The 12,534-nt window shown below is 38.1% G+C and overlaps 1 pseudogene; it reads left to right on the top strand.

The window, feature by feature from the left end:
• Positions 1 to 11,911: 11,911 nt before the first annotated feature.
• Positions 11,912 to 12,534, top strand: LOC112814542 (protein mago nashi homolog pseudogene; annotated as a pseudogene).

Raw genomic sequence — 12,534 nt, 5'->3', positions numbered from 1 at the left:
GTATTGGGAAGACAGTACTCTGAGTCATTTTCGGGGTCCTAAGCCCAGTAATTGCACTGTGTTCAAATAGGATACCAGAGGCCAGCTTGTGAGGCATCTCCGGTGAGAGAAGAGAGGCTCCCCCTGTTGAACTGGCAGGCCTCTCCTTGCCATGGTACCTGCCCCTTTGTCCTCGACTCATCTCTATAGCTTTTCTCTCCTTCCAAAGGTTACATCTGCTTTACAGATGACAGTGTTCACCTTGCTGGCTTCCTGGCTTGGAGAAATGGGACAGAAGAAGAGAAATCATTATAATTTTTCAGTCTTAAGCTCAATCTTGATATTACTGTCAGAACCCGAGCAGTTTCTCCTGTGATCATGTTTTAGGCAATTTCAACCATTGGGCAGGAGCTACAATTGTCTCCCCACCCCCACTATCATTTTTCTTTTTGTTTTGAGTGTTCTAACCTCTGCTGGAGGCAAACTGAGCTGCTGAATCATTAGAATGGACACAGTCCAATGGTATCTGCTTTTAGCGGAATGGTTCTTCAGATAATCTGTTTTCATCATATCAAGAGCTAAGCCAGTCAGTTAACACAGAGGAAATATTAAAGGCAATATTTTTTCATTAAGGTAAGGCACTAGATAGCCCACATGCTATTTTTTTCACTTAAACACGAAAGTGAAAGCAGTCAACAAAGTCTTATTGAGGAAGAAATAAGAAGGAAATTGATTTTAAAACAAACAGATGCTGCCGATATGATATCTAGGAGACTAGGAATCTGGTCCACTTTAGTCTCTCGCCTTTTTGACCTTCTACTGAAGTACCACCCACTTTTTTTCCCATTCATTTCAGCCTGTCTCCCAATATACCATATGCCCGCCTCATCCGAGAAAGCTCATAGACAAAGAAGAAAATAGAGTAACATAAAAGAGCCCAGATTACGCTAAGGAGTTATACTGGAGATCAGATACCCCTCGTCCTATATACCACTCGGCCACTGTGTACTGTTTCAAACATCTCCCTCCTACTCTCCCCAAGTTGGTTTACAGGTGTAATTAATGCCCACAACCAGCTCAGAATAATGATCTCCACAATTCTGAGGAGGTAGATTTCAGATTATGAACTCAACATGACTGGAGCTTCTCATTGCAATGCAGGGAAAAATAAGTATTTCTGTGCACACAAAGGTCACAAAATTGACAAGGGTTGGGAGAACTTCTCCTGCATTCAGACCTCTCTCCTACTCTTTTTGGGAGTGGGGGAGAGGAATGAAGCTGACTTGAAGAGCTCTAGACCTTCTCACAAATGTGCTTGGTCGGCTGTGATAGAAATCCCCATTTTAATTCCTTTGCCTTCGTAATCTTGTTGGTACCTGCGTCATTCACCTGCTTTTCTGTCCTTATATTTTCATTGTTATTCACCCCACCCTCATCTGAACAGAACTTGTCAGGATGTGATTTCATCTGATTGTGGCAAAATTAACCCACCCTAACTTGGACACTTCAACTGATGTATTTCCTCAACAGCCTGATTTGTCCTATTAGCTGAAGCACAGAGTATCTCTTCCCTCTACCGTCTATGTCCTCTCGGCCACGCCTTTTGGTGAAGGGCTTGACAAGCATTGTCCCTTCTGCAAAACTCATCATCTGTCTGTGGATCTAGCCATAAATAAGGAAAGAATCTTTTCTTAAACATCTAACGTCTGGGTCTGGAATCATGCCTCTTAGAGCCACATTTACATTTCTGATCATGACATAGCATTGAATATTCATCTTTAGTTTTTCATCAGCTATCAATACAATCTTTCGATACACTACTGGGGTCCAGCCTCTGGTTTCTTATATCCAGCAGTGATTGCGACTTTCATGTCTTCCTTGAATTATTCTGAACCTACTTTTACAAATTCCATTGTCTTCTTTTCCGGTTAATCTTTAATTTATACCGCTCAAATTGCCTTGCCACAAACATCTTTTAAAAATATTACCTGTTTGCCTGGTTTTTGACATACTCTAGATGCTTGATTGATGCTTTTTAAAAAAAATCTCCTTTCTTAGGATCTCTTATAAATGCATTTAAGAGCATCGGGCTTGGGAGACAGAACTTCTCTATCTCCATGATTTATTTGTGAAATGTCCCAGAATAGAGGAATCCATTATGATCCTGAAACAGTGTATTGCAGTAAAGAGCACATAGGGATACATTTAGCAAACAATAATGACAATTACAGAAACAAAGAGAGGAGCAGAGAGAGGCGTCCCCTGAGGCTGGGAATTAATTGAAGGTGGGATGTCCCCAGAACAGACAGGTTTGCCTTTCCCAGCCCCCAACTTCCATCATATCCAAAGCTCTCCTTCCTCACAGTAAATCAAGGCAGAGAGAGGCAAGAAGAGAGGTTCTTTTTCTCAGAATGTCTTGTTTTGGGTTGAAAATAAAGAAAACCGTTAAGACGTTTGGTGCTGCTCATTCTTAAGGGAAGTGCCTGTGTAACATTTAGATAGCTTTTGAAATCTATACACGCTCTTCCTACCTGCTGTGCTCAATTTCAGAACCCAGTGCTGTCATTAAGGAAAAATAGAAACCTTTGTTCTCTCCTCCAGGCATAACATGTTGCAGGGATTTTTTGTTTCCAGGGGGAAAAAAAAAAAAAACACCACATTAAAAAAACCCCTCCATTATTTTCTTAGGCTAAGGAAGCCGGACCAAGTCTCTGTGTCTCTAGCCCTTTTTTTGTGCATGGGCACTGGACACACCATTACTGTGGCTCACTGGGCAAGATTTCCTTCAAGTATTTTAAAGTTCCTCATGAAGACATCAGGCCACTTACTGTAACGGATGGTTTTCATTCTCAGTGTAATAAAGGCACATTCCTGAGGCAGACATTTCTGTCAGAGACGGCAAACATCAGAAGTTTCAAAGGCTTAGTTCACAAGTATATCCAAGCTTTCAAAGCTTGGCAGCATCTCTGGGACTTGAAAACTGGATTGGAAATCTGAGTTACATTTTTTGTACTTCTTGATTTAGCCTGCGTTTTATACACTCCATTTTTCTATCATTAAATGTATCAAAGAGGCCAGACTTACGGGGAAATATATATACACGCACACACAAATGAGAGAGAGAAAAAAAGCAAGTTTTGTGAGTTTATTGAGATGCGGTAAACATTTTTGTTGTGGAATGTAAAACTCTCTTTTTCTTTCTTTCCAGTGTTGTTCAGTGTAGGAATGATTGAGGCTCTTGGAGCTCATCTTTGCGCATCTCAGAGATATGGAGGATGACACCTCAGTTTAATCTGTCTGCAAACTTAAGTGCTGGGCTGAAAGGCAAGTGAGGGCCAGCCCAGTCTCAGCACAACAGAAGACCTCCTTCTTCCACTCCCAAATCTGGAGGCTCACCTCCGTGCACCCTGTCTTTCCCTCTTTCTTTTCTTTTACTGGGCAAGTGTTACCTCTCCTCTGATGGTTGTCCCTGTCACCTTCTCAAGAAGCCTCTACTATGATAGGCTAAAAATATGTAATATTTCGATTTCTCCCCCCAGCTACCGCCCAACAGTGCCCTTCCTTCTATAGCCATGTTCCCCCACTTATCTCGCTTTTTATCTCGATTTCCTCACTTCCTACAATATATTGTTTCTTTCACTAATATAATATTGCTTTTTTGATCTTGATAATTTATATTTGTCTTGAGTTATATTGTCACATACTAAGGTTGCTACCTTTCATCACTGGTATATCTTTTCACGTCCTTTGATTTTCAACTTCTGTACATTCTTTTTATGAAAGAGCATCTCTTATAGACAGTGCATTCCTGGCGCTTATTTATTGATTTATTGATTGATTGATTTTTAAAATATTTTATTAATGTATTTGACAGAGACAGAGAGATCACAAGTAGGCAGAGGGAGAGGGAAAAGCAGGCTCCCCGCTGAGGAGAGAGCCCGACATGGGATTAGATCGTGAGATCATGACCTGAGCCGAAGGCAGATGCTTACCTGACTGAGTCACCCAGGCACCCCCTGGGTCTTATTTTAAATCCATCTGAGATTCTCTGTGGTTTCTAAGTAAGTTTAACACATTTGTGTTGATTTTAATTATTATTCTATTAGGGTTTATTTCTATGACCTTACTTCATATCTTAAACTTACTGTACTTTATTGTTTTCTCCTTTCTTAAAATCTTCCACTGGCTAGATCAACTGTCATTCTTTCAGTATGAGAATTGTACATTCTATTTTTGTCATGCCAATATTTGTGCCTAACTACTTAAGATTAGTACTTATGCATATTTAAAAAATTAATTTCTTAAATGTGTCAGTTAATCAATCTAACCTCTTTCCCCAAGTAGGATGAGTGCTTTAACACACTGTCATCTCTTCTGATGTGTCTATCAACCCCCCCTCCCAGATGTTATCATCTAGGACATAATTTCTGTATTGCGATGGATGTCCTTTTTCCTTTTTTGTTTATTTGTTTGTTTCCTTTTTTTAAAAAATGTGTTTTTATCCTTGCCTTTTTAGACAATAGATTTTCTAAGTTACTTGAGTCCTTTAAATCCACATATCTTTTCTAGCATCTTTCTAGATTTATTTCTCTTATTGAAATTCTTCTTCAAAAAGTGTTTTTTAAAAAGGATCTTTATATGGCAACCTTTGAAGACTTATGTGCCTCATATTTATCCTTGCATTTATTTATTTGTACACTTAAGATTAATTTTATAGAAGGTCCAATGGAATCAGATTAAATAGTATGCGTAACAAGATAGAATGACTATCTTACTGAGATTACAGATTTTAAGCTTATTCTTTTCCCCTTACATTGCATTATTTACTGATTCTGTATTCACAGAAATATACCTGCTTGTCATAGAGAATGACATTTGGAAGCTAAATGATCAAAGTGTATCTGAGTTAGTTACAACAATTGATAATGCCACAGGCAGCAGTTTCTTCATCCAGCTGCTGGAAGCAATTAAACAGCTACTCATCAGTATCTAAAGTGCAAAAATAAAATTATCATCTCAAATGTAATTTGAGATAATTTATAAATGCATCCTTAAATTTTTAAGACTCCAGATTAAGTAGGAATAGACTAATACATATGAATAAGATCAAGCATGTTGCTCTTTAAACAAATTCTTGCATTTAAATGACTGGGTACTGATTCTAGGTTCAAAGTTCTTTCTCATCAGTGTTTTAAAAATATCAGTCCATTATCCTCCTGTATTCAGTGTTGCTGTTGAGAAGTCAGGTGTCAATCTGATTTTTGTTCTTTCAGAAGTGATATACTCTTTTTGGGAGCCTTTAAATGTTACTAAATTTCACTTCAAAGGGAGGTTATCAAATTTCATCGTAATGAATCCAGTAATGTGTGCTTCTGTACTTTTCAGCCTTCTATGGACCTTTCCAATTTGAGATTCTTCATCTTTATTTCTGAGAGATTTACCCTTGCTTATTTCCTCTCTTTTGTTTTTTTGTTTTGTTTTGTTTTGTTTGTGTTTTTGTGTATGTGTTTCTTTCTCTTCTCTCCCTTTAGGGACTCCTTGAATTTGGCCATTAGTACTTCTACTTATATCCTCTGTATCTCTTAACTTAAAAACATTCTATCTTTTCTCCGTCCTTGCTGTGTTCTAAGGCCAGTTCTTCACCCTTCTCATTAGGCTCCCCAGCTGCAATCATAATGCTATTCAGCCCACCTACTGTCTTCCTTGTTTCACCTGCTACATTTCCCATATGCACTCTTTTCATGTTCATCTTTATGACTTCTTGTTACTACTTTTTTTTTACTTTCCTTATCTTTTCAAGGGTAAAGTTATATTTAGTTTAAAATCTTGATCTTCCTGTTCTATTATTTCTATTTCATGTGGAAAAGTTTCCTCGGTGTGCTGTTTTTCTTTTCTATTGACTGTTGCCCTCCATCGTCTAATTATTTTCTCCCCTGAGCTCATGTTCCTCTGGTGGCATCAGTTCATCATTCAGGTGATGTGTCTCAGCATATGTCATTGCTAGTCTAGTCCAGGCCTTAGTCTGTATCTCTCCCGTTGAGGTTAAGGGGGAAGAAATGGATGTGCTCCTGGAGAAAGCTTCAGGTACCCAGCACTCATATTAGGTATGATCTTATTCAGTGACCATGTCTTTCATCATCCTTCTCTTAAACCCCATTGAGAAAGCACATTATGAAGGGATAATTTTCTTTGATTTAGTCTGCTTGCTCCACGGATCCAAAGGAGAAGGAGATGGGAATGCTGGCCACTCTGCAGAATCAGGTTGACCTAGTGTTACTTCCCTTCAACAACAGCACTGAGGGATGGGCTGCTGGTGCTAGCTCTCTCACAGGAGGAATGGAACAGGACCGTTCTAAGCCACATGGGGTTCAGGAAAGAAAAGAACTCAAAAGCTCACCCTTGAACTGTTTTCTTCATCCACAGTAATATCTGTCTATCCCAGATGGACATTTCTTTCACCCATCTGGTTCTTAAAGCCTTCTGGTCCTCAGGGATTTCTCACAGATTTTATGGTAATCTATAGGATCCGCTTTACCTCCTTCTTCTGTTCCTCCTGCTATATGCTTTCATAGCACTCATCCCATCTCCTTAGGCATCACTGCATCACCATCAACACACAGTAGGTTCTCCATAAATACCTGGCAAATATGGGAAAGGTATAAAGACACAATATCTGATATGGTTACGGAATGATGTTGGGCAATACATGGGGTTAGGCATATGCCATTGCTTGTCTAATCCAAATCATAATCATAGTCTAGTTCTGCAGATGAGGAAGCAGAAATCTTATTAAACTTTCCACAGACATATAAGATAGTACAATTTACCATTACTATAGTATTTTCAGTTAATGTAAATATTTAAATAACAACCATTCATATCCCATATGTGTTTTTCTTTCAGCTATGTATTTTGAAACTCTGTTGTTGGTGCATACATACTGAGGGTAGCTAAGTCTTCATGGTGGATTTATCCTTTTATCATTATGTAATGTTCCTCTTTGTCCTAATTTCCTTTACTCTGAAATCCACTTTAGCTGGTATTAATATAGCCACTCCTGATTTTTTTATTGTTAATATTTGTACAATATCTCTTTTTCCATCCTCTTACTTACAAATAACCTATCTTGATGGATTTGAAGAAGTTCCTTACAGGCAACAACTAGTGGGGACATGTTTCTTTCTTTTTTTTTTAAAGATTTATTTATTTATTTTGGAGAAAGAAGAAGTAGGGGGAGGGGCAGAGGAAGAGGGAAAGAGAGAGAGAATCCCAAGCGGACTCCCTGCTGAGTAAGGAGCCTGCTGTGGGGCTCGATCTCACAACCCTGACATTATGATCCAAGTGGAAATCAAGAGCTGGATGCTTAGCCTACTGAGCCACCCAGGTGCCCTGAAACCTCAGTCTCCTTCTGTTATTTACTTTCTGTTTAGATAAAATTCCTTTAGCAATTTTTTAAGGGTAAGTCTGCTGATAGTACATTCTCTTAGTTCTCCTTTATCTGCAAATGTATTGATCTCCCTTTTATTCCTGAAGGATATTTTTAGTAGGTATAGAATGCAGGGTGATTGTTCTTGTCTTTCAACATTTGAAAAATGTTCCACTTCTTTCTGGAAAGAAGCAGAACACTGAATACCCTCTCTTCTTTCCATCTTGGTTGATGTAGATTGACAGTGGAGGCTTGGCCCCCTACTGGGTCTGGCTGGTTCTGGAAATGAGGAGAGTAGAGAGCCAATTAGTCCCACCTTGTGCTACCACATTGCACTCCATCAGTGCCAGGTGGGGGTGAAAACTCTGCCGCCCCTGGGCCCTGCTGACACCAGCCTAGTGTAAGAATCAAAGCACCACCTGCTTCCAGTGGGTAACCATGTGCATTTTTCTGTGCCCTCTCTTGCCTCCTAAGAGAAGAGGTAAAAAAACACTTTACACGTCTAATTAGGGAAAACTGAACCAAACAGATGAAACAATAACAAATTAACTTTCCTTGTTTCTCTCTCTCTTAGAGCTAGGTCCAGGCAAAATAGTTAAGTAGGTAAAATTTGACCTAAACATGTCTTCCCTGCTATTTTTTTGGTGTCTCCTTACCTGCCAAAGGGCACTCAGGCTGTCTTCTGGATACTCCAGACTCTTCCTCAAAGAACTCCATCAAAATTTAGCTGGTCTCCTCAGTATAAGCCTTTTGGTTGATTTTTGTAAATTGCATTATGCATTAATTTGATATGAATTTTTTATATATAAAACTGTTCTCTTTAGTGATCTATTCCTTTAGGTCCTTGATAAATGACTGACTAACGAAATTGACAAACTAAGAGATTAAAGGATGATAAATTTTTAATGTGTTACCCCTTCTAGGAAAAACTGGGAGGGAGGGAAAGAGTTATATGATTTTTAAACATTTTTTTCTAGTGTAGCCACATTTAAATAGAAGTCTTAAGTACTTTAAGCACAAGCATAAATATTGAAAACATTTCAGGAACAGAGTTGGTACAGAGGTGGAGGCACTTGGGACAACAGATCTTCAGGAATCCTTAAATAATTTATTTATTACCAACAGTGAACTGGCTCATTTCTCCTTAATTTGCACAGAGAATCAAGAGCTGTCTGCTAGGTGCTTAATTAAACAGTATGTGCCATTTCTACTCTTCTGTATCTTATTGATTTGATCTTGTTTCTCATCTGTCAGAGCTCTTGGATAAAAGCAATTGCCTTCCTAGGGTGTCATTTTATCTTCTGGTCTGCTTTTCTGGATGAGTGATTTTAGATTTTATTGTTGCCATTATTTGGTTGTTGCTGTTTGATTTGTAAAATTTATGATTTTTGTTCCACAGGACAAGACTTTAAGATTTTTAAAAGAAAAAGCTATCCTTCATACATCAAGGTTATGTACCTTTTTTTCCCTATCAGGATAGATGCCTGATTTTTCTTTCATTGTATCTCTTTGTAAGCAGCATGGTTATATGGTCGAATGCTCCTTAGGAATTAGTGTTGCTTTTTAAAAACCACAGTTTTCTGAGCTTTTTAAATGGGCAGCTTCAATTTTTAGCTGCCTTAGAAATCTGTGTGTGGACACCATGATACCTACTAGAAAAACCTACAGAAAGCCTTCTCTCAACTTCGATGTCTCTTTGTAACAATACCTGGAGAGGTTCTTCAAAAGCAGACATAAAAAGGAGCCAGAAAAATGCTTACCTAAGAATGAGTGAAACTACCTTAATACAGTTTTTTAGTGTAATTACATGCTACAAATTATAACATACATATAAAGTTGATCTCATAGATCAATCCTTCCGTGCCCAAGAAAGCTGTCAATGGCATTGAAAACAATCCACGGGTTACGTCTGCCAACAAAGTTAGACTTTTTTTTTAAGATAATTTATTTATTTGAGAGAGAGAGAGAGAGGGAGAGAGTGTGCTCACACACACAAGAGGAGTGGAGGGGCAGAGGAAGGAAGAGAAGCAGACTCCCCGCTGAGCAGGGAGCTGGATCCCAAACCCTGGGATCATGACCTGAGCCAAAGGCAGACGCTTAACCGACTGAGCCACTCACATGCCCTAACAAAGTTAGATTTTTTTTTTTTTTATTTGACAGAGAGAGACAGCAAGGGAGGGAACACAAGCAGGGGGAGTGCGAGAGGGAGAAGCAGACTTCCTGCCGAGCAGGGAGCCCGACGCAGGGCTCAATTCCAGGACCCTGGGACCATGACCTGAGCCGAAGGCAGGTGCTTAACGACTGAGCCACCCAGGCGTCCCCAAAGTTAGATTTTTATGGGGACTTCCCACCCCTTTAAAGATATAAGTTATTGATATTAGAAAAAAGAATACTTGGCTCCAGCATTATCTAAAAATTAAGAGGAAGAATACAAGTCCCTGAAAATGATTCGCCACAAGAAATTTAAAAAAAAATTTCCAGATATTTCTACTTGTCTAAAAGGTGAATACAAAAATATACAGTTTGTCTTAAGAGTTGAAAGGACAAGATGGCTGGATTTGGTACAAAGCTAATAGACTTAGGTCTGGGCTTAGACAGAAAAAAGATAGAATGAGATGAAGTGTATATACTAAAGGAATATGAAAGTGCAATGGTAGAATCAAAATTACAAGCCAATCCTACTTCATGAGATAAAGGATATCTTAGAAAACATCTTCTTTGAAAAAAAAAGGAAACATCTTTCTTGTATCACCAATTATATCTGATAATTATTGCTCATGAAGTTTTAGAAAGTCTTGAAAGAAAAAAAAAAGATGAGCTAAAGAGAAAAGTTAATTTAAAAAAAGAACTTAAAAAAAAGGAAACAAAGACAAGCTAATGACCCTGAAGGGTAAATAATAGAGATGGAGCATTCAAATCGTACATTTTCCAAAGAACACAGAGAAAATGAACTTAAGCAATAGTCCAAGGTCTTCAAGAAGCATGTTTTAGGTGAGACTTAGTGCTGAAAAGAGCCATCAGGGGCCAGGAAATTTTCGAAAAAAAGTTCTAAAACCAAAGGAGGAATTGGAGGAAGGTGGTCAAAAAGTATAAACATCCAGTTACAAGATAAACAAGTAGAGGGGTGTAAAGTACAGTGTGATGTGTATAGGGGTGTAACATACAGTGTGATGCCTATAGCTAACACTGCTATATGGTGTATGGGAAAGTGAAGAGAGTAGATCCTAAGAATTCTCATCACAATGAGAAATATTTTTTCTTTTCTTTTTAGTGTGTCTATGTGAGACGGTGGTTGTTAACTAAGCCTATTGTAGAAATCTTTTACAATATATGTGAATCAAACCATCTTGTATGCCTTAAACTTATGCAGTGATGCATGTCAATTATTTCTCCATAAAACTGGGGGAAAATAGAGTCTAAAACCAAGACATACAGAGGTAAAATTTTTGTATTTTTAGAATAAGTTATGGTGTGTGAACATGTTTTAATATTATGTCATATATATACATGTCCTAAAAAATTGAAAATGTTTACATTACAATGTATATTATATACATATATAATATTTTAGAAAATTGAAGATGTTTATACTACAATATTAAGTGAGAAAAAAAGAATGCATGCACAGTATATCTTAGCCATGTAAAAACATGAATTGGAAGCCATTATTCCAAAATGTTAAGAGCATTTATCTCTAGTGGTGGGATCGTGTATGATGTATTTTTTCTCCTTCTGAAATCCACATGTCTGCCTCGGCTTCTTGGTTTTATTGACTGCTCTGTGCTCCAACTCTGTCCTCAGCATCCTTCATTGGGTAACTAGCAAGCATCTCAAACTTAACATGTCTGAAACCAAACTACTGATTTTTCTCCCTTTCTTTCTGGTCTTGCATTTTTCTATATCTTCACTTAGTTGCTAAGGTTAAAAACCTAGATTTGGGTACACAAATTTTCCTTATATTAGCTATATCATATATATATGTAATATATATATTAGCTATATCATATATATATAAAATGTAAATTCTTAACTATTGTTGCATACATAAAATATTTCATATTTTTTTAAAAGATTTTATTTATTTATTTGACAGAGAGAGACACAGCAAGAGAGGGAACACAAGCAGGGGGAGTGGGAGAGGGAGAAGCAGGCTTCCCGCTGAGCAGGGAGCCCGGTGTGGGGTTTGATCCCAGGACCCTGGGAGCATGACCCGAGCCGAAGGCAGATGCTTAACAACTGAGTCACCCAGGTGCCCCAAATATTTCATACTTTTAAAGAGAAGCCTAAGGACTTGTCTAAAGAACACAAGAGCCAATCTAAAGGAGTTCCTAATAGCTAAAGTTGGAAAAATTTGAGCAATAAAATAAATATGGATAGTTTGAACTTTAGCCCCTATAATAACATAAATATCCATGAATCTATATTGAAATAAATAAATAATCAAAAGGTAAGTAAATGAGGGAGAAGGAATGGATCTTTCCCGCTTAAGAATTTCAGTTAGTGAGTGGTGGGTGCAAACAGCGGTGGTGAGGCTTGCTGGTAAAGTGTGGTCTTGGTACCCTCCTCGTGAACCATGGAGAGTGACTTTTATCTGCGTTACTACATGGGTCATAAGGGCAAATTCGGCCATGTGTTCCTGGAGTTTGAGTTCCGACTCGACCAGAAATTGAGATATGCCAACAACAGCAATTACAAAAATGATGTCATGATCAGAAAAGAGGCTTATGTACGTAAAAGTGTAATGGAGGAACGGAAGAGAATAATTGATGACAGTGAAATTACCAAAGAGGATGATGCCCTATGGTCTCCGCTTGACTGAGTGGGCCAGCAGAAGCTTGAAATTGTCATTGGAGATGAACACATTTCTTTCACAACATCAAAAATTGGTTCTCTTATTGATGTCAATCAATCCAAAGATCCAGAAGGCTTACAAGTATTTTATTATCTTGTCCAGGACCTGAAGTGTTTGGTCTTCGGTATTATTGGATTACACTTCAAGATTAAGCCAATCTAGATTGAAAATTGATGTGGACACAAGGGGGGTTGGGAGTACCTGTTTTTAATTACCATTATCAGGAAATTTTTGTGTATATCAGGGCAATATTTTTTTATAAACTATAAATGACTGT

The sequence above is a fragment of the Callorhinus ursinus genome, unplaced genomic scaffold (genome assembly GCF_003265705.2).
Source record: "Callorhinus ursinus isolate GAN/ISIS: 27379988/994484 unplaced genomic scaffold, GSC_fseal_2.0 scaffold6, whole genome shotgun sequence".
NCBI classification, from domain to species: Eukaryota; Metazoa; Chordata; class Mammalia; order Carnivora; family Otariidae; genus Callorhinus; species Callorhinus ursinus.
This window is presented reverse-complemented; position numbering and strand designations above follow the sequence as displayed.